This window comes from Vicia villosa, linkage group LG3 (assembly GCF_029867415.1).
Source record: "Vicia villosa cultivar HV-30 ecotype Madison, WI linkage group LG3, Vvil1.0, whole genome shotgun sequence".
In the NCBI taxonomy this organism is placed as follows: domain Eukaryota; kingdom Viridiplantae; phylum Streptophyta; class Magnoliopsida; order Fabales; family Fabaceae; genus Vicia; species Vicia villosa.
In genome coordinates, this window is record NC_081182.1 from 16,758,249 (window position 1) to 16,781,430 (window position 23,182).

Below are 23,182 nucleotides of genomic sequence, written 5' to 3' on the forward strand. Positions count from 1 at the left end.
CCATAGACATGCTTTGTAGTTGCATGCGAGTTGGTGCAAGGTCAGCATTGTATTGGTATTGCTGGTAGAAGGCAACAACCAAATCTTCCCAGGTACGAATGTTAGTACCCTCCAGTTGATAATACCATTCGAGTTGAGTTCCAGATAAGCTATCCTGGAAGAAGTGGATCCACAGCTTCTTATCGGCGGTGTGAGGTTGAATCTTCCTCACATATGATCTTAAATGCAGCTTAGGACAGGAGACTCCGTCATATTTAGCAAAAATCGGAATCTTGAACTTCGGAGGGATGACAACTCCAGAGACGAGTCCTAGTTCCTCAAAATCCAACCCAGGTACCTTCTGAATCTCCATGGCTTTCATACGTTCTTCAAGCAGCTTGTATTTGTCGTCTGGATTTTCATCCTCATGGTAATAGTCCTCTTCTTCTTCAGCGGGCTTGGCAGAATCATGATTACTTTTTGCATCAGTTTTGATACTACCTTCATCATCTTGCTCATCTTCGTCACTGTCTTCAGAGGCTTCGGCATCCCTGAGTTGCAGGATAGGTCTAAGTCTTTTCCCTAGAGTCTTTTTGCCTTTCTTCTTCTTCTTGGTAAGAAGTGCTTTCAGTTCATCTTTCCCCTTGGATAAGTTCAGGATCAGATCTTGAAACTGGGCATTCTGAGCTTGAAGGTCTTTGACTGATTGCTCGAGATTCATGATGCTGAAATAAACAGCGAGGAGGTGAGAAACCTGTGGTGGAAACCTGTGATGCAATGTTATGAATGCAGATGCAATATTTTCAAGGATCTATGGAAATTTAGTTAGCAACGTCAAAAAAAATGATTTGGTCGCCTCTTCGTTTGAAGAACTCTGATTTTTGGATGTTCTCCTTTGAGAATCAAGCTCACCATATCGAGTGGGTCATCGCCTCTGACTCGGGAACATCTGAATTTGAAGGTACATGGCTAGAGGAAAATAAATCCTCTTGCCCCTTGATAGGTACAACGTCTCTGAATTGGAAGGTATGTGGCAAGAGGAAAGTAAATCCTCTTGCCCCTTAATAAGAGTTCAGTCCTTGATAAGAGAACCTGAAATTGTGCGCCCTAAATCCCTAAGATCCTTGAAAGGGTTAGTTAAATCATGTTATACTTATGATGTCATGATGTCATGATGTTATGCGAATGCAGTTCGTTGGACTTAGTGCGAGATGGTAAGGACAAACAAATCCTTTCAACAAAACCTGCGAGGAAATGAAGGTTAGTAGTAAACACAAACAAGTCACACAATTTTTGGCTTAAGGCTTGCATGGAGTCTGATCAGGTGTCCTTCCCAAGGGTATTTCTATGGATAAGGAAATTTCAGCAACGGGTTCTACAAGTTATCCAGAATTGTCAGCCCTTCTAAAGCACCCTCGGACATGATGCATTTGCACCATGCAATGATACTTTGAGAAAGAACCTATCTGAATTGTAGCATCGGGTAGCGACTAGTTCTTAACATTTGTCAAGAGTAGTCCCCCCACTACGTTCCTAAAGGCCAGGATGGGTTAAGGGTAACTAAAGGTCCTTGAGCTTCGGCGCACCCACAGACACATACATAGACCCCCCTCATTTGAGAAAGGTGTGCATATGCTATGGAGTCCTAACTCAAGTGTGAACTTCATATTGACTCATCTCCCACATATGTGAAAGAGGTCGCCATGACTATGCCACTCCTAATCTTAAGTGTACTTGAATCCTGGTGTAGGATTCGTCCTTCAGTTAATTCCCAAAACAACCCTGAAAAATAAAGCAAGCAAAGCAAACAATAGAAAACAATTAAGTGAATCCTAAACTTTTAAGGTAACCCCTCTTTTATCGAAAATCCCCAGCAGAGTCGCCAGTTCTGTAATACGGTGAACTGACTTTTTATCGATCGAAATGTCGCGGTTAAGCATGAGTCGCCACCGACTTTTATTTTATCCAAACAAATTCAGAAAGGCTAAAAGAAACAGAAAAAACCCTTTTAAAGAAATCTAAGTTCGGGGGGTAATTTATGCAAAGGGAAGGTGTAAGGCACCCTTTGCATCCATGGTTTTCCATGGGCTCTTAATTGCTTTGCTTGCTCGTTTTCAGAAAATGTAGATGAAAGAGGAAAAAATGGACTTTAGCTCGTAAATGAGCATAGCCAGCCTTTGAAGAATTTTGAGAAAGAATATAGAAAATGGAGCATGGCAAGGCAATTAGGGGCAATTACCTTAAACTCAGATGATAGGTCTCTTTTTAGCCTTTCAGAATGAAAGGGTCAATCCTTGCCATAAGAGGGCAGGAAGCCTTTCGTTTGGAGGTAGAAGGGTCATCGAATTATCATTCGCTCAAAGACTGACCCATGCCATAAAGAGGCAGGTAGTCTAAGGGGAAGGATCAGAATAGCCTTTCGTAGGCAACTAGAAGATACCTCAGCCTTTTCCGTAGGCAACTTCCGAGGGTCGAGGTCATGTTAGTGTATCGAAGGCAGCATCATTAGGGACCATGACCTTTAATCGAGGCAACATGGTTGAGGTATCCTCGTATTCGAGGGACTGGCTATTCTGCACAAAATACAAGGCAACAAGGCAACAGGCAACAAGGCAACAGGCAACAAGGCAACAGAGAGGTTACCTCAAAAGAGTGCGTGTGTGCAACAATCATGTGGTCGTATTCGGTTATTTTATCTTGTAATTAGTGACTCTAATCCAGTTTAAATTTGCACTCCCTAAATTACTAACCACGCAGTATATAAGGCAAGAAACAGTGATATGGGGGAGGGGACAATGAAACCAGTGGATCCCTTAATAGGGTTTGACATAAGTAATAATAAAAGCCATAAAATAAAATAAAGTTTAGGGTTACCAAAAACGTAGCTTTGGCGGTCGACAAACCCTGAAAAGGCAGACAAACAAAAATAGAGTGAGTGCATTTATCGGTTCAAAGGCGAACACAGTTAACCCTAAAAATAAGGATATAATGAATTTAAAATAATAAAATAAACAAAAGTACTTAGCTTGATTTGATCTGATATGGTTGGCGGTCGGAGGAAACCTCGGAGGTAAATCCTAAAAAATGGCAAAGGCAGATAATAGGTGAATGTATGCACAGTTCAGAAATATAAGGGCAAACCCTAAAATCAAAAGGAAACGAAACATACTTTTAAAATAAAATAAATTAAATACTTAGCTTTGTGAAGGGCGTGGCGCGTAGTCGGAGTGTACTTGAAAAACCAACCCTGGAAAGACAAAGGCACAAAAAAGCAATATTTTTAGTGTAGGCATGATCTTTGTAAACCCTGATTTAGGGCACAAGTTAGCCATGGTTAATAGAATAAATAAATAAATAATAAAAAAAACAATTTAATTAATTATTGGTTTTATAACCTAATTAATAAAATTTCGGTCAAATCCTAATGTGTAAAAAATATTTATAACCAATTAAATAGTTTAAACAAATTAAATTAATTAATTTAATCAAACAAAAAATGATATTAATAATTTAGTTAAATATTTTTATTTTTATGTTTTTTAAGAAAAAAAGAAAAATTTATAACAAGTTTTATTAAAAGAGAAAATATTTTAATAAAAAGTTTGAAAGAATAAACATAAATTTATAAATAAAACTAAACTATGTAATTGCAAAAATAAAAAGTGAAAAGTTTCTTAGCTTCGATCCAATGTAGCATGGCAACTAGGGTGCATGGTGGACTGGCAGGTACTAGCGCGTTGGATCTAAAGATCTGGCAATTTGAATCTATTGGTGCCTTTAATTTGTACCAATTTCTCCTAAATCTAAAACTCCCAATTTGAAGCTTTGGAGACCTAGCCATGGCGAATTGTACTTCCTGCACTAGAACTCAAATCTAATGATACAGATATCTTTCAAACATCATTCTAAACACAAATATATGATCGAAACGTGTGCATGATGCGTTAATTGCAGTAATCGAAAAATAAAAAAAAGTTGGCAAACCGTGATGCTTTGCGGACGTGATTCCGGCCTCCACAAGCTTCGAGACTGATTGGGGAATGATCTGGGGTGCTTGTTGAAAGTATTTTTGGGTAAATATTTTCGGTAATATATCGTATCCACAGGGATTGGTTAATATCACTGCCGTTCTATAGTTGTTTATTTTGAGTTAGGAAAATTGAGTTTGGTTTGTTTTATACTTCTAATATCAAAAGCAAATAATAAAATAAAAGCAAGTAAAGGACTTTGTGTTAACAATTAAAGAAAGATGTTGAGCCTTTAGGGTTCATCAACCTAATCCTATACAATTATTAATTAATTCACAATGGAACAATCCTTTGAATCATTATCTTCACTTATCCTCAAATAAGATTCCATGTCTGCAAATCAAATTAGATAACTTTTACCGGTATGAGATTCGATCTCTCCAAATATCAATAACGATAATAGTAATTAAGAACGATAATTATGAAAACCCAATTACAATTCCATCTCTGCAAATTGCAATTGAATCAATATAGTAACCTAGGGCAAAAGTTAAATCCTTTCTTTCGATCAAAGATTCAACGATAATTTAAGAATAAAAACAAGGTTCCTTATTGATAATGAATTCAAATAATTGTTCACAGGAATTAATCAATGGTATTGTATATTCATAGGTTAACTACTACCTTAGACTCAACAAGAGGAATTTAGCTCTCCATAGACATGAAGAACACACAAGAATTAATGGAGGAATTCATCTTCATCAAAGGAATGTCTTCGCTTGATAGAGAATTGGTCTTCTATTGATGATTGTGGCTGCACCTTCAGATTGCTCTCCTAATTTCGCTCTCTACAAAGTTCTCTACCAAGTTCTCTCTTCTCTTGGAAGCTAGGGCTTTTAAATAGAAGTTTTGGGCTTTTAACGCCGAGGCCGCGGCGCGGCAACGGATGTGCGCGGCGCGATCACAAACAGAGACTTTGGCGCGGCGCTGGCTAGAACTCCCGCGGCGCGCCCTTGCCAAACTTCATCTTTTTTGCTTTGCCTTTGAGACTTCCAGCTTTCTTTCCTCTTCATGTTTTCCTAAAGTTCCAGTTCAACTCTAAACCTGCATCAATAATACCCACAAGTGATTCGATTTGCTTTACACATGAACTGAACCTTTTCAATTCAATTCTCACTAAAAACCTATGGATCCATCACAATTTGCATTAGTTTAGAGAAGAAATCACTTATATTAACACATGAATTTACCATTAATTTACTCCTAACAAACTCTCCCCAACTTAGAGTTTTGTTTGTCCCTAAACAAAATTACTTACCTCCAGCAAAGTTTACCGACAATCATGCAACAGGTTTTTCAAAAAGGTTTTCTCAAGTGGTTCAATACAGTAACTAAGTCAAATACTCCTCTTCTACCTGCAAACTCAGAATATACACATGAAACAAACTTTGAAAGCAAATTACCTCCAGAAGTTCAAAACACTACACAATTATAATTGAATCAGCACTAATCACTCTCATCAAAAAGTATGATGAATAAAAGAGGGGTTAAACACTCATCCAAACAATTAAATCAACAAAGATCCATATCATACGTTCACCAAATTGTTAGCATCAAGTCGTGTAGAATCTGAGAATCAGAAGGTCTTTCTATGGTTGTAATGTGGTTTAGATTCAAAGAAAAGAAGATAATCAAGGGTTGTTCCTAATATAGGGAAGCATCCAATTCATAACTTATTTCTTTTTCTCTAAAACTCTACTTCCTTTACCTGTCCATCTTTTTTTTTCATTCATTCGTAGCTTGATTCTTTTTTTTTTTCTCTTTTTTTTTCAACAACCGTTATATTCAAACGTTGTTACTTCTTTCTCTCTTTTTTTTTTTCAAGCTACGAATTTCTTTTATCCTTCACAGATTACCACATGTACTTACTCTTCTTTTGAATGTGACTCTCCCCAACTTGAAGATCAACCTATATGCAGATTATATGAATGCTCCCCTACTTTCTAAAAAGGGTCAAAGAGAAAACACATCACCAAATTTTATGGTTGATGATCCAGAACAAAACTCTTTATTGAGATCAAAACTCACCAGGTATTTTCCTTGGTGCATATTATGATGCTTATCTCGACCTCAGGCTCAAAGAATGGTTAGCAAAAGATCACACTCTCACAGAAGAAAATAAGTTTTACGTTAGAATAGGCTAAAAGAACTCTCAAATTCAAACAATTGCCTAAATCACTTCCACAGATTTCCACAGACGATGCGACAACCGGTTTAGCATGATACGAACAAGGCAAAATAATTGATGGTCTCCTGCATATAGTAAACAATGGAAGGCTTTCCTCACAATGGTTAAGGCTAAACCGATCCAATAAAATAGTGTACCATAAAGAGCTTCTGTCAAGTATTTACTAACAACCTAAATTTCATGCACACATTAGCAGTTTGAGTTCAAAAATTCATACCTGCTTTGTCATTTTATTGAAAAAGAAAGTGAAAATTTAATTTTCTCAAAAAAAATTTCACTCACTACCACTTTCATGCATGTTGCTCCTTTGTCGGTGCTTTGCTTGAGATTCTCATTCTGTTGTGGGACTACTTACTCTAAATGGGAGTACATAATTAAAAAAAAACAGAAACTAGAAACTTTGAACAATTCAAAAATAAATAGGTCCACCCCCCAAACTTGAACTAAACATTGACCTCAATGTTTCGTAACAAATCCGAGAGGGTGACTTACAGAGAGTAACGCAATATCAATTGCTGCCTCCTAGCTTTCACCAGACGGGTTCCCTGATTATTTCCTGAAATAAAAACAAAACATTAGAAGTGTGGGTTACCTCCCACAAAGTGCTTCGTTTAACGTCGCATGGCTCGACGGTTCATGGTTGAATCATCAACCAATGTCTCTTTTCCTTGGTACTTTTCTTACCAATGTGAAGCCCCAAAAGTATTTCATGTTTGCTTGTTTGGTTTCTTCATCCTTAATTCTTACCCCTTCAACTCGCGATCTCTCTTCCTTCATTTGTTTTTTCCTCTCCTCAAGAGAGATAACCTCCTTACCCGTTACTTTCTTCGTCGGTGAGAACCTATCCTTGACAAAAGTTGGCTTTAACTTTAAACCTTCTAAAAATGGGATGGGGATTTGCAAACGGCTAAACATTTCCATTGGTCGAAAGCAATGAATCTCCTTCCCTTCTTTATTAGGAACTTGTGGAGGAAGTAACTCCAATGAGAGGTTATGCTCATTTGCATTACTACTCTTCTTCAACTCTAAGTCCACCCTATTCTCTTTTGAAAAAGTTTCAACTTTTGAAGTTTCTAACTCATTCACAACTTCTTTAATTATATCCTCCTTTTTTGTTCCTTCGACTAACACATCATCTACTTTTTTAGGCGGTCTTGGATAAGGTAGCTTCATTGCGAGCTCATACTCAACTTCTATATTTTTCTTGACGTTTCCATACTCTATGTTATCCTTTTCAACAACATCTTCTTTGTCATCAACTTCCTCCTCCAATCTCTTCTTTCCATCATCCTCACCAATCACTTTTACACTCCTTACAGAAGTAGCATTGCAAGTTTCTACATAAGTCGCATGGTTTTGAAAAGTTGAGACTTGACTTACGTTTTGCTCGGTTAAGAATTTGGTAAGTTGAGCATCTCGAATTTCCCGGTTCTGTTGAATGGTTGAAGAGAGTTGCATGAATTGATTCATGGTTTCCTCTAACTCAGAGGGTCCACTTTGATAACCTTGATTATACTGTGAAAGCCCTTGTTGTTGATTTGTCATTGACATTTGTATGTACTGATTCATGATCTCTTCCAACTTAGATTGCCCTCCTTGTTGTTGTGGCGATGATTGAGTGTAAGGTTGAAAGGCTTGTTGTTGATACCCTTGATTCGGTGGCCTTTGTTGGTACCCTTGATTGTTATATCTTGGCGGATAGCCTTGTTGGTATGGCTGATTTTGATATTGATACGGCCTTTGTCCTTGGTTATTATTCATGTAATTCACTTCTTCTTCTTGCACTGGTGGACAGAATCCTGTTTGATGATAATCATGGTTAGCCATATGATACTCCATCGTATCTTCCGGTGTGCCCCATCCGCTATCATAAAACTCATTAACTTGAGGTGTGAACTGTGACACACTTTGAAGGAGATACTCCATTTGTTGAAAAAGGATCTCGTTTTGAGCATGAATCGCGTCATTTATATGTGGGTCAAACATTCTGAGAAACAAACATCTACAAGACTAGCAAACAAGTGAAATAACAAGATAAAAAAAATTATACAAAAATCAAAATTAAAAGACTATTGCAATAACAAAATCTAAAATAAGGTAATTAACTAAAAATCTAAAATAAGGGAACTAAACTAAAAATCTAAAATTTAGGAACTAAACAAAAATTCTAAAATAAAGGAACTAAACTAAAAATCTAAAATTAAGGAACTAAACAAAAAAAATCTAAAATTAAGTAATTAAACAAAAAATCTAAAAATAAGTAACTAAACAAAAAATCTAAAAATAAGTAAATAACTACAAATAATATAACTAAAAATAAGGAAATAACTCAAAATAAAAGACTATTGCAATGCGTGCAATATTGACACCAATCCCCGGCAACGGCGCCAATTTGTTGAAAGTATTTTTGGGTAAATATTTTCGGTAATATATCGTATCCACAGGGATTGGTTAATATCACTGCCGTTCTATAGTTGTTTATTTTGAGTTAGGAAAATTGAGTTTGGTTTGTTTTATACTTCTAATATCAAAAGCAAATAATAAAATAAAAGCAAGTAAAGGACTTTGTGTTAACAATTAAAGAAAGATGTTGAGCCTTTAGGGTTCATCAACCTAATCCTATACAATTATTAATTAATTCACAATGGAACAATCCTTTGAATCATTATCTTCACTTATCCTCAAATAAGATTCCATGTCTGCAAATCAAATTAGATAACTTTTACCGGTATGAGATTCGATCTCTCCAAATATCAATAACGATAATAGTAATTAAGAACGATAATTATGAAAACCCAATTACAATTCCATCTCTGCAAATTGCAATTGAATCAATATAGTAACCTAGGGCAAAAGTTAAATCCTTTCTTTCGATCAAAGATTCAACGATAATTTAAGAATAAAAACAAGGTTCCTTATTGATAATGAATTCAAATAATTGTTCACAAGAATTAATCAATGGTATTGTATATTCATAGGTTAACTACTACCTTAGACTCAACAAGAGGAATTTAGCTCTCCATAGACATGAAGAACACACAAGAATTAATGGAGGAATTCATCTTCATCAAAGGAATGTCTTCGCTTGATAGAGAATTGGTCTTCTATTGATGATTGTGGCTGCACCTTCAGATTGCTCTCCTAATTTCGCTCTCTACAAAGTTCTCTACCAAGTTCTCTCTTCTCTTGGAAGCTAGGGCTTTTAAATAGAAGTTTTGGGCTTTTAACGCCGAGGCTGCGGCGCGGCAACGGATGTGCGCGGCGCGATCACAAACAGAGACTTTGGCGCGGCGCTGGCTAGAACTCCCGCGGCGCGCCCTTGCCAAACTTCATCTTTTTTGCTTTGCCTTTGAGACTTCCAGCTTTCTTTCCTCTTCATGTTTTCCTAAAGTTCCAGTTCAACTCTAAACCTGCATCAATAATACCCACAAGTGATTCGATTTGCTTTACACATGAACTGAACCTTTTCAATTCAATTCTCACTAAAAACCTATGGATCCATCACAATTTGCATTAGTTTAGAGAAGAAATCACTTATATTAACACATGAATTTACCATTAATTTACTCCTAACAGTGCTTCAAGAATATATTTGAATCCTCAAAAGTCTCTGAATCTCTTCCAAACTCAGAAACCGAATTCAATAATTTCTTGGATATTTGGGATCTTGAACGTGTTCCTATGCCTGCAAAATCCTTGTCCACCGAATCCCCTTTTTTTGATTTCTGTTCTCAGTATATATACAAGTGATTTTAGGTTTAAGAACTTGAATCAAATCCCTCATATTTTGGATGATTGTAATTTGGTTTTGAATAGATATTGAATCCTTCCTTTTTAGTCTTCAATCAGATTCTACTCAATCCAATCTTACATGATTCCAAAAAATCAGAAATCAATTTCCCATGATTCCAATAATTCAGAATTTTGGCTTCTAAAAAAAATCAAAATCTGACTTAATCTAATCCAATTATTCCATAATTTTTTATGATTTTATTTAATATTTTAAATGAATAAAAAACTCAAATAAATATTAATAAATCCATAAAAAAATAAAAAAATGTGGAATTAGAGATTTCTCTTAAAGTCATGGGCTTGGACTTTATTTCTATTTGCACCTAAAGACCAAAAAGAAAATAGAATGATATGTAAATATAATAAAATGATTCACTAATTTTAATTAAAATTCAACTTAAATTTAAATTGAATTAAAAAATATAATTGTAATCCTAAAAAGGGTTAGTGAACTGAAAATATTGTTAAATCGTAAAAACGACCAAAATACGCAAAGATGTACGTGTAATACATATTTTCGAAAAAAAATGCAAAATCAAGTTAATTTGTAGATGATATGCAAAGCACACGCTTAAAAAGAATCTGGAGGGCAAATTTTGGGGTATGACAGCCCTGAATTCCTAAGATCCTTGAAAGGGTTAGTTAAATCATGTTATGCTCATGATGTCATGTAGATGCAATGCATTAAGTAAAGCATAAGGTCAAATTGTCCTACAGGCAAATCCTGCAAGAAAGTAGAAAGTTAAAGCGTAAGGTAATGAGGACGAAATGTTCTACAAGCAATCCTGCAAGGAAATAGAAAGTTAGCGCATAAGGTAATGAGGACGAAATGTCCTACAAGCAATCCTGCAAGGAAATAGAAAGTTAGAGCATAAGGTAATGAGGACGAAATGTCCTACAAGCAATCCTGCAAGGAAATAAAAAGTTAGATAACAAACAGGTCACACAAGAGTCCTTAGGTTTAAAGGCTTGCATGAAGTTGGTAGGTAAGTACCCCCCCCCACTGAAGTTAAGTTGGTTTAACCTGTCCTATATAAAGATCGGGTTCTAGGGAGCTCATATCACTGACCTTTCTCGAAGGCGCTTATCTCAGTTCGACAATCGAATCACCAACCAAGAAGGTCCTGAAAGTCCCGTCCATATGAGTGTAGCTTCGAGTATCAACCAACTTCGGTCGGAACCAAAGCCAGCTATCTCGCTACTTGCTAATAGGCCAAAGTCAAGTTCAACTAGGGTTCTAGGGCGAATTAGTGCTTAATGACACCACGCAGCAGCCAAGTGTTTCCTTAAGTCGGATCCCAAGGAACACCAGGACAAACAAATGTGTCACACTAACGATGGCCACCAGATCAACCACATCAGTATACGCTGTGCAGTCTCCTTGGTCTCATGCCATTTACCTAAGGTTCTCAGATCCGGGTTAGGATCTTTCACACAAGTAAATACCCAAAACAACCTTTGAAATATAAAGCAGACAAATCAAACAATTAAAGTGAATCCTAAACTCTAAGGTAACCCCTCTTTTAATCGAAAGCATCCCCAGCAGAGTCGCCAGTTCTGTAACACGGTGAACTGACTTTTATTAATCGAAATGTTGCGGTTAAGCATGAGTCGCCACCGACTTTTATTTTATCCAATTTTAGGAAAGGCTAAAAGAACCGAAAAAGACCTTTAAAAGATTTTGAGTTCGGGGGGTAGGTTATACAAAGGGAAGGTGTAAGGCACCCTTTGCATCCATGGTTATCCATGGGCTCTTAATTGCTTAGCTCACTTGTTTGTTTGAAAAGTTTGAAGTGTCGTGTGTGAATAGTAAAAAGATTTCGTTTAAGGACTTTAGCTTGTAAATAAGCGTAGCCTTGTTTTGAAAGTATTTGGAAAAGAGGTGTGAAAAGTAAAAACTTTGAAGAAGAACTTTAGCTTGTAAATAAGCGTAGTCTTTTGAAAAGTATATGAGAATTAGCGGGAAAAGGAGTTTGAATTTGAATTTTGAATTGAGCAAGCAATTAATAGCAACTTACCCTAAGTTTAAAAAAACGTTCTTTTAGCTTTTTAGGCGGAAGGATCTATCCATACCATAAAGGGTAGGAAGTCTTTCAATTGGATGTGCGGGTCATCGAGAAACGTATCGTTCGCCATAAGACTGTCCCATGCCATAAAGAGGGCAGGTAGTATAGGGGAAGGATAGAATAGTCATTAATCTTTTAGGCATTATGCGAGGATACCTTAGTAATGGGGACAAACATCATGTTTTTACTGAGGCACCTTCGAGGGACAAAACTGATGATGATAATGAACTTAGGGCAACATTTGTTTTGCTTTAGGTATCCTCGGAATCAATGGACTTTGACTATTTAGTACAATTAAAGGCAACAAGAGTAAGGCAACCAATTAACAAGGCAACAGGCAACAAGAGGGGTTACCCTAAAGGTGTGTGGGTGCAACAATCACGTGATTGAATTCAGATATTTAATCTTGTATGGTTAGTGATCTAACGTTTGATTGATAATCTTGCACTCCCTAATTTACTAACCACGCAGTTAATATTGTGCGAAAATTAAAATGCAAAAAAACATAAAGTCCTACGCTATTACAATAAACACCTGCGAGTGGGAAAAATAAAGGCAAGAAATAAAACCTATAACTATTACAAAAACCTTGCATGCTATACACATTTTCTAGAATTTAAATAGATTAAAATAAAGGCAGAAAAGTAAATAAATAATTAAAATTAAAGGCAGAAATTTAAATAAATGCAAAAATTAAATAAATAATTTAAAACATGCGACATACAATGGAGTGGGAGATGAGAAGAGAAATTCGCGCATAAAATATAGTTAAGAAAAACCAGGGTTAAAAACCTTATGGCTAAAAAAACCTAGCCTACAGTTTGATAGACAACCCTTACATTGTTGATATGACTCTGATAAAAGGCTGAAACCTGACTATGATTAAATTGTAAACCTAAAATTACTAATTATTAAACCCTAATAATATTAGCCTAAACTTGCCCTGGAAACCCTAATTTGATTAACCTAAAATTGATCTAACTTAAATTAATTAACCCTAAATTAATCATTTAATTATTAATCTTAATTAAATCCTAATTATGTAGAAATGTTAAATTGACTAAAACCTAATATCTAATTTAAATCCTAATAATATACCAACTAATTAGAACTAAACCTAATTTTAATTTTAATTGGTTGAATAAAAAGAACTAAACAATAACCAAAAAAAAGAAATAAAATAATCAAATAATAAAAAGAAACAAAAACCTGGGCGATAATAATTCTGTGTGGAGGACCTGTGAGGGTCCACGGTGGAATTGCGCTTTCTGGACCGCTGGATTAATCTCCGTGACATTCTGATGGTTGATATTGATTGGCACACCATGCACGCGCGGAGCCTCATCACGCTGGATTCTGTGAACACCAACACCTCAACTGGGAAGTAAAAAAATAAAGAAACTGAAAGGCGTGAGGCCCCCAGGGATCGAACCCACGCATAAGGGTTCTTTCTCGCTCTTTGCCACTTGAACCATACACCATTCATGTCATTTGCACACGTGAAAGAGTATAGATAATCAAACAATTGGCTAAATGCAAAATTAAAAAAAAATAGTCAAAACCTGGGGCCTACCACTCTGCTAACTATCCAATTGCAAACGGAGAGAGGGATTGGAAATATTGACTCACAAATGGAGAGTGGCCACGTAACGGTCAACCTTTCAAACGCAACTATTCATTGTCTTCTTCATCCTCCATGCAGAATTACCTGCGAAAACTCCCGCGACATTACCTGCGGATTTATCCACGGGTTCTTCATCTTTGCACCTGCGATTTTTGAAACTCATACAAAACATGGTTCAAACTCACATAAACGTGCCCAGATCTCCTAAATCGACGTCTCTGGACTCAATGATGACCTCGTTAAGGATTGAAACGGCCTTCCCGTAAGGGTTCGAAGAACAACATGAAGCTTGCCCTAACAATGGCATTTATGTAACAATGCGTTTAGACCCTCATGTACACGTCCAGTCCTGTTCTAAATGACCTAGGGAACACATTAGTATCATCCATTCACATTAAAACACAGCAACACGCGAAATACAACAATCAGAAACATGATGGATTTTGGTGATTATGATATCCGGATTTTAGGTGCAATCACGTGTTATAAAATACCTGGACTTACTCTATGACTCTTCAGGAATTGAATGGTATGAATGGGAGTTTTTGGAATTCGTGGAATCACCACTTTTGCTTGTGCCCTAGTTCTTGATATTTTTTTGCACCTTTGAAACCCTACTTTGCTTGGCCAAAATTCGTCCCCTCTATCATTAGGGTTAATGTGCATATATACTAGAAGCCTTAGGTTAATTTTGTGGGCTTGGATAATAGGTTTTTAGGAGAGAAAAATATTTGGATGAAAATTCTATGATTCTTTCTATACTTTGCATAATGTCTTTTCCATGGCATGTTCCACGAACTTGGGCTCTCTCTTATGATTATTTGGGCCTTCAAGTAATTAAAACCAAAGCCACGCATTTTATTCTATTTATTTTGTAATTTTACTTAATTTATTTGATTTTTAATTGCATAAAACTCAAATAAATATAAATAAAGATCACAAAAATATGGGAGTTCATTTATAGGTCCTTATTTAGGTCATGGGTGTGTTTGAAATCAAAATCTTAGGCCCATTAGTCCAAAAGTTCAAATTTAGGCAATTAGGGTTTGGTGTTTTTTTCTTGAAAATCGACCAACTTGCGCCAATTATAACTCCTTCATTTTTTATTGTATGGAAGTGTTCTTGAGCTTTCTAGAAATCTTAGAGTGTCCTCTAAAGGATGCTTTTGGTTTCGTCTCGATTAAATATTCCATGCTCAAGTTATGAGCTTTGACCCAAAATGTGTTTTCGTTGACCTTTTCGGAGGACCTGTAATGTATTGGCTCCTATATCTTAGATGAAGCATTTTTAGACCTGGCATGTGAGAGGCAAAGTTGTAGAGACTTCAATTTCCTTCAAAATGAGCTTTGGATGGGCAATTTTTGATGTTCCATGTGAAAGTTATGGCCGGTCAAAGTTCAGTTGACTTTTCCTTTAAGAACCCTAATTTAGAAACTCAGGTTCTTGATGATTCTGGAGTTTTTCTTGATGAATCATGATCAATACTTGATCAAATGATGAATGACACTTCACAATGAGCATGTTGACCAAAGATCAGAAGTTTGACTGGGGTTTGATCATAGTTTGACTTTTAGGTCAACTAGTCGATTATTGATCGTTCGGGCCATTGAGTGAGCAATCTTATGAAGCAGAGCTTGAAACTTGGCATAGAGGTTCTTTAAATCACATGAGAGACCATGGAGTCCACTTGAAGTACCAGAAGTTGATTTCTCTTTGGAGAAAATCAAAACCCTAGTTCATAGGCGTTCGTTTATGAGGGATGTCTATTCAGTCAGGTATTGAGACTTTGATATCCAAATGAGCCTGAGTATGAAAATGTGACGGGCAAATTTTGGGGTATGACAGGGAGGCTCACTGAGATTTAGTAATCTCACCCCAATCAACTTATTTTTTTTCAGGTGCAGTTTAGTAGCTTTTGATAGATAGCCGGTTCGGATTGATGGCTTAAAGTGGTGTCGGCTCGAAGACCTCGTTGATTTTGACATTCCGCTGTGCAAGATCCATTAAAGACTCATGTATTGTGCTACTTAGTAGAATTTCGTGTTGTATTTTATATGGATCAAATATTATACCTTGACTTGTGTATGTACTCAATATCAATTTTAACGTTTCATGCATAATATACTAGTCAGTTATGTATGGGGTGTTACAGTTGGTATCAGAGCAGGTCGATTCTCGGCCGAGCCATGGGACATCACTAGCAATTCCTTTCTTCCTCACATGTGTGCGTTGCTAGCCTGATTTTACTGATATCTCATTGAGTCGTTGAACTTGATCAACTCATCGACTAAGTGCGAGACAGTAGAATTACGACAGAGCCGCCACGAGGACTCGTAAACCTTTGAGTGTTGTAAACCCAAGCAGTAAGAGTTGAATGGGTAATGGATTGTTGGAAAACGTAAGTGGATAATATTGGATTCGTCAAGCTTAAGGAGAGCGTTTGACGCGAAATAGTGATACTCGAACTGCCAAGTATGGATCGAGACAACTAGAACCCCCAAGATTTTGACTGAACGAAGTGAAGCTTTATATAAGTCTTGGCAATAGCAAGGGAAATCCAAATGGGATTGTGTATGAGCCTTATAAGTGGGATTCTCCGAAGGTGTTGAGCGGTGAATTAGTAGGATTCAGTACTGATGATGTTGTCGGTATTAAGTGCGACTGATGAGCTGATAGGACAGAATGGCCTCTGGAAATGCGGACAGAAGAGTTAGACCTTTCGAATTGCACTGTTACGGACAATAGTGGATATATGAAGTATTAGATCCTGATTCAACTTGAAGTACCCTAAGCGAGAGTAGTTTCCTAGTGAAGGTTGGTGGAATGTACGAGTGTGGTAACTTACGATGGGGCGAGGTTTGAATGCTCGGTCGATAGAAGAGAATATGTATTTCTATTCTTATCATTTTATATTTAAGTTCTAGAACTACGCTAGATGGAATATGAAATGATGTAGAAGCGTGAAATGCAGTAACCTAAGTTCTTGTTAGTTGTTGTTCGTCTGACCCTGAGTGAAGCCATAGAACTACGCTTGGCGTTGGGCGTTCAGGCGAGTAAGAACTAAGATCTATCTGGAACTTCAGTAGGATGATCGCAGTTGTGTTGGTTGCTAGGAACTATATTATTCCCATTCGAACTGGATTATCCTTATTATCTTTCATGCATGCGTGAGACAAGTGAGTGCATGCATAGCATAATAATCCAAGTTGGGATCTTAACTATTTGTGTTTGGCTTATTGCCTTCTGAGTAAGTAAACCTTGAGGTGCAGCACCCTCAGGATTTAGCATCCTGAGGAGTGTGTTTTAAAGGACTTGAGGAACGATGAGCCTATTGGAAGCCTATTCAGACATTTGTCGGTTGCGACTATAGGATACGCGTGAGGATCATTATACGCCACTGAGGTAGGTTACTTGGATACATGGTCTCGGAGTTAGACCACCATGTTAGTACTACCAGATGGGTATAATGCCACAGTATCGCTGTCGTGCCCAAGATGCATTAGTCATCCTTTTCCGACAAGTGTGGGGGCAAAGATGACTTGGAGCTCAAGGTAGAATTCTGATTTGGAACTCGTGAGACACATATTCAGAATCTCATAAGGCATGTGGGATAAGGATCCATACGTCGCGCTCGATAGTAGGGGACTAACTAGACAGGCGATGGTGAGATGGATAAAGATCCAATACTATACTTATGGAGACTCTGAGTGATCGTGATCGCGTGAGTTAGTATCAGATTGTACCTTGGGGACGTTCTTGTTTTGTGAAGTGTTAAGTTGGCAATTTTGCACGAGTGTCTAGAGTGGGACTCATGTGCGATCACGATATCCTGATCAGCATGGTGAGTGGCTATCATGTACCATTGGCGACCGGTGATGGAATATGCGAATTGTATCTTGGACTAGTATGATGTGTGACGTATCTGGTAGAGTGTCTGTAGATACTCTGAGTGAAGAAATGACAATGTTGGTAAAGCATACACATTTTGGTTTGAGAACTGCTAAGGAGTCTATAAGAGAGATGTTCGAAATACAAAGTGCAATTTCTTGCATTGTGGCTACACTCCGACCGTTGGAAGCACTGCAATGAAGGATGCGGCCGCCGCGGAAGTCAGTTTAGTATCCGATTCAGAAGTGATAAAGGCATTAGATGAATGTATGAATGAAGAGTGTCCGTGAGAAGGTTGTTGTATCAGTTAATTAATTTGACTCATCAGAGGTGTTATCACACCAAGAGAACGAAGTTGTATAGTTGGGAAGAAGCAATGTGAAACTGTTAGGGATGTCGTGAGTTGCAATACGTTATGAAGGGTTCGTTGTATTAGTTAAGTAACAAGACTTGTTGGACGGGAAGACATAATATTTATGCATTGTGGGAATCGATGGCGGTAGACGAATTTCTAAGTCAGTGAGTGTTTGGCTTTCAATGTTATGGAACCAAAACGTGGAACCAACTTGCGTACAGTGGACCTGGTCCGGATTGAGGGAATAATTAGTGACCTGATTTTGGAAATTTCTCATACTCGAGATGTAATCCTTGTTGAGGGTGTCTAAGGTTCTAACACGTATCTTGGTGGCACGAAATTCCGAGAAGGAACCTTTGTTATTTAAGGATTGGGTAAGCTTGGTAAAGTAATGGAAACTAAGTGAATTATGGATATAACGTGACTCATAGGATTTCAGGGTGTGTGACTTGTTGGAATCAGAGTAGCGCAACAGATCAAGGAAGAATCAGATAAGTCTGAGGGGGGGAATGAACGGACTATTCATAGGATCTCATGTTGGGATGGAATATTTTCCTGAGGGAAATTGTCGAAGCAATGGTTTGTTCATTCCAGTCTCTCGAGGATCCACCATAAACTCATGAGGTATTGTCATTAGGTCGGCTTGGGAATATACTTTGGGGATGGCATATGGTCCAATGTTAGTAGATCGTCAGTTGAGCTTGTAAGCAACAAGGGTTCGATATAGTATCGTGACCGTCGGAATACTGAAGGCTAGTGAGGACATTCAGCGGCCACAAGTTCTTTGTGGTTAAGCCTTGTGCACTATGATCGTGCAGGAAGACTTGGACAATGGTTACAGGTCAGCTGTGGAATTTCACCTCTCATCAGTAGAATCTTGTGTGAAGTTGTCGGATGTCAAGGCTATAGTTGCAAGATGATTTCCCCTTCGTGGTTTACGGTGACAGTTGTTATGTCTAAACTGGAGTAAGGGTTAAAGTAAGAAGAATCAATTGTATAAAGTAAAGGTAAACTTGAGACAAACATCCTAACATTTTGGAAACCAGAAGTTAGAACCAAGATATTTGGCTAACGCCTAATGTCATTGTATGGACTTTGGTAGAGAATAATTTGAAGCGTCATCATAGAACAGAATATTATGACAAGAATGCTTGGATGGGAAGTAATTCAAGGAGCCTGAGTGAATCAATAAGTGTGTTGGACAAGGGTGAACACAATAGAGTTTGAACAGCAAATATCCAAGTGAGTGGATTACTAGGGTTTCTGAAGTTCTGGGGATTCAGTGCAGAGCCGTGAAGGTCAAGGACCCTGGAAGGATCTTTCCCCAGATATGTCAAGACGAAGTATCTGGATAGACGTGTTGCTTGAGAGTCAAGGCTCTAACCATGCATAGTGGGACGCAGGTGTTTTGGCAGATTATGTTTCTTCATATGGAATGACCCTCAGACAGATTAGTGAGATTATCTGAAGAGAAATGTAAGGAACATTTCATCCCCTCGTTGGTATAGATTTGGACACGTTGTTTCCGTGGTGATCAGAAAGAATTCGAGGACGAATTCAATTTAAGGGGGGGAGAATGTAATACCCCGTATTGGTCTAAGCATGATTATACATAAATTGTGAAGTGCTAAGGAGAAACTATGAGTTAAGAGAAGTGAGTGGATTAGTTAGAACCTAACCAAATGGCATAGTGGTAAATCTCATTTAGTTGAAGGGCATTTTGGTCATTAGTCTTCAATTGCATGTGGGCCTAAGGCCATGTTTGGTGGAATGTATTACAAATCACACTTTATGAGTGGATTTGAGAGAAAGAAAGAAAGAGAAACTTTTATTCATCATCATCTTCCCCATTTTCGTATTCCATGGTGCAGCTCCACTAAATCAGGTATAACTCTCAACTCGTAACTCCGATCGTAACGATTCTGATCCCATTGGAAAGCTAACGAATTTCTCTTCGATTTGCACCTATGGTTCACGTTCATAGCTTCTGTATTGGAGGAGAAAACTGACCTTGAAGTTGTGTCAGTTATGCTGAATGTGTGTTATGGAGAGCTACGAATTTCTTGCTAATGGAGATGGAAGTTTGAGTAAGATAAGAGTTCAAAGGCTGCATTAACACCATCTAAACCTCTATTAATCCAAGGTGAGTCTCTAGTTAGAGACTTGGGGTTTTGTGGGGAAATTGGAATTTGGGGAAAATTGGGGATTTGTGTGATAAAAAAAATCATTGCATGTTTGTTTAATGAATAAAGTATGTGTTATTTGATGTGATTATATGTCGTAGAATGATGATACATGATGGAGCTCGAATTCGGATCATTAGGGAACCTTAGAAATGTTTTAGGATGTTTTGGAACTGGTTTTATGCAGGAAAATACGTTTTTTTGACTTTGCTTCAGTAGCAAATCGATTTGCATGGGTTGTAAATCGATTTTCCTTCCTGAAAATGTCATTTTTGGGCTCTGCTACAGGTGTAAATCGATTGCAGTAAGATGCAAATCGATTGCTTACTGACAGGAAAACAACTTTTATTGTTTTGATCATAACTTGAGTTTCGTAACTTGAAATGAAGCCCGGTCGGAAGCGTTGGAAAGGTCTTTTAATGATCTTTATGAATATGCTTAGATATAAAGCTTTTAGTTGATTTAAAATTTATGGAAAATGGATGTTTAGTTACATGATATCGGATTAACATTTATAGAATAAAGAATGGTATGTTTAATTCCCCAGAGTGCAGTTCCGTTCCATGTCGGGAACCGGAAGCCTCTTTGTTATGAGACTAATGTGTGTCCATGTACGTTCTAAATAATTATATGGTTTGATTATGTTTAATATATTCCATGATCGAAACATATTTAACTCACATGTGACGAGTATGTACAAATGACATGATATTTATACGATGGATTTTGTCTAATATTATGTGCATATAATACAATGTAAATTGTTTTCCCGTCGTTCCGGTTGGACGTTCAGATGCTTGATTTTTGTGAACTTGCCTTGGTTGAATATGCGTGAATCGAAGTATAACCGTACTACTAGGATAGTAAATCCTGTTTACCCACTATGTGGATGCCCATTGGTAGCCCATGTGGCGTTTGTGTTATGTATTATATACCATGGATGATTTGGCTTTATGCCTGTTGTATATACGTGTCTATATCCGTATATTTTGCGTTACCTGAGCTACTATTGCGGTGGAAGCAAGTGAGGGTCTTTAATGGCGTTTCCCACTTGGTAACTCACCTGCGTGATTAGTATGGTAAGTGGGTGATGCCACGTAGGCAATCACTGAATTACTTGCCTCTAGTAACGTCAATTAGACAGTGTTACTAGGCTTTCTCCCGGTGGGCTTGTACGTCGAAGAGAATGTATTGCACCTGTTTACTCACCTGCGTACAGAGGATGAATACCATTGCAGTGGAAGCAAGACCGGGGTCTTTAATGGCGTTTCCCACTTGGTAACTCACTGGCGTGCTTGGTGATGAGGTTGTAAATGCCACGTAGGTAATGGTACAACTTAACTCATCTCGGGTGGAATTCCATATAGGAATGACCCGAATTCATCGTGCGGTGTGCTTGTGTAAGTCTTTCGACATATATGTACTTGGATACTCACCGAGGGTACGTGGCAGAGGTAGCCTAGTCAGATGGGTATAACTCCTTGATTCCTCACATAAGGATGTGAGTTTGCATATTGTGAATTATTGTTTTATTGAACGCCTCATTGGATAGTTAAGGGACTTCCAATTGTGATTATACCCTTGTTTGTATTTGCACCTAAACGTGAGGCATAACCCCGGATTCTAGGTGAATCTTTTTATGATGCATGTACCTTGTAGAACCGAGCAAACCCTTAAGATAGGGAGGCTCACTGAGATTTAGTAATCTCACCCCAATCAACTTATATTTTTTTCAGGTGCAGTTTAGTAGCTTTTGATAGATAGCCGGTTCGGATTGATGGCTTAAAGTGGTGTCGGCTCGAAGACCTCGTTGATTTTGACATTCCGCTGTGCAAGATCCATTGAAGACTCATGTATTGTGCTACTTAGTAGAATTTCGTGTTGTATTTTATATGGATCAAATATTATACCTTGACTTGTGTATGTACTCAATATCAATTTTAACGTTTCATGCATAATATACTAGTCAGTTATGTATGAGGTGTTACACTACATAGGCCTAGGTCAGGCCAGGCCTTTTAGATAAATAGAAAAGGCCTAGGCTTTTTTATAAGTCTATTTAGCTAAAAAGGCTAGGTCACAGGCCACATAAAAAGTCTTTTAAGCCCAAGAGGCCGACCTATTTAAATACATATGAATAATTTTATTATTATTATATTATATTTTTTACTTTGAATTAAAAATATAAAAATAAATTTTAGTTATCTTGAAGAAATTATGAAAATAAGATGAAAAGAATCTTATGAACAATGTCATAAGTTGTTTCGATAAGTTCTCTCAAACAAATAATATCACAAAATTTATGCTACTAGGTAAACTCAGATAAACTAATGCAGATAAACATTTAATCTCATTGATCTTTTAATTTGTTAGTCTATATAAAGACGAGTTGAATGACTTATTTATAAACGTTCAAATGAAATAGGCTTTTAAGTAGGCTAATAGGCCAATCAGGCCTTCAAAAAAGCCAGGCCAAAAAAATAAGCCTATGATAGGCTACAGGCCAGGCTTAGGGTTTGAATATTATAGCAGGTCAGACTCAGGCTTGGCAAAGTCTAGCTCGGCCCAGCCTATTCCCACCCCTAATGAAGAGTTAAAGAGATGAAAAAACCAAAAAGTGATGGTTGGTTATGGAATATAAAAGAGATTATTATAGATAATAATATTTTCCACCAAAATATACAATTAAAATTAAAGTAATATTAAATGTAGAATAAAAGTTAAAATATAGGACTATTAATATTTTTCTAGAGTTATATTTTTTTTTTGTATTTTAATATGTTGTATTTATTATAATAATAATCTTTTATAATAAAATATAGGGTTAAATATGTTAGGGGTCTCTATAAATATTGCAACTTTCAATTTTAATCCCTACAAAATTTTTCTTCAAACAATGGTCCTCATAATATTTTCCGTCTCTGTTTTTGGTCCCTACCGTTAAATTCCACTAACGGAGGCTTACATGGCATGCCAGGTGTCATGCCACGTCAGTTCAGGTGAACTCTAAAGAAAAAGTGACATATTGCGGGGGTTTTAAACCCCCTTAAAATATCTTAAAAACACAATAACATATAAA

At 37.2% G+C, this 23,182-nt stretch overlaps 1 long non-coding RNA gene across 2 annotated transcripts; it reads left to right on the forward strand.

Annotated features, from left to right (window-relative positions):
* Window positions 1-11,986: 11,986 nt before the first annotated feature.
* On the forward strand, window positions 11,987-22,080 carry LOC131660454 (uncharacterized). 2 transcript variants are annotated; one of them, XR_009300884.1, is made up of 3 exons: window positions 11,987-19,805; window positions 19,905-20,063; window positions 21,840-22,080. It is a non-coding gene; the product is annotated as an uncharacterized LOC131660454 (long non-coding RNA). The 2 variants fall into 2 exon arrangements; XR_009300883.1 differs by having other exon boundaries at window positions 19,905-22,080.
* The last annotated feature ends 1,102 nt before the right edge of the window (window positions 22,081-23,182 follow it).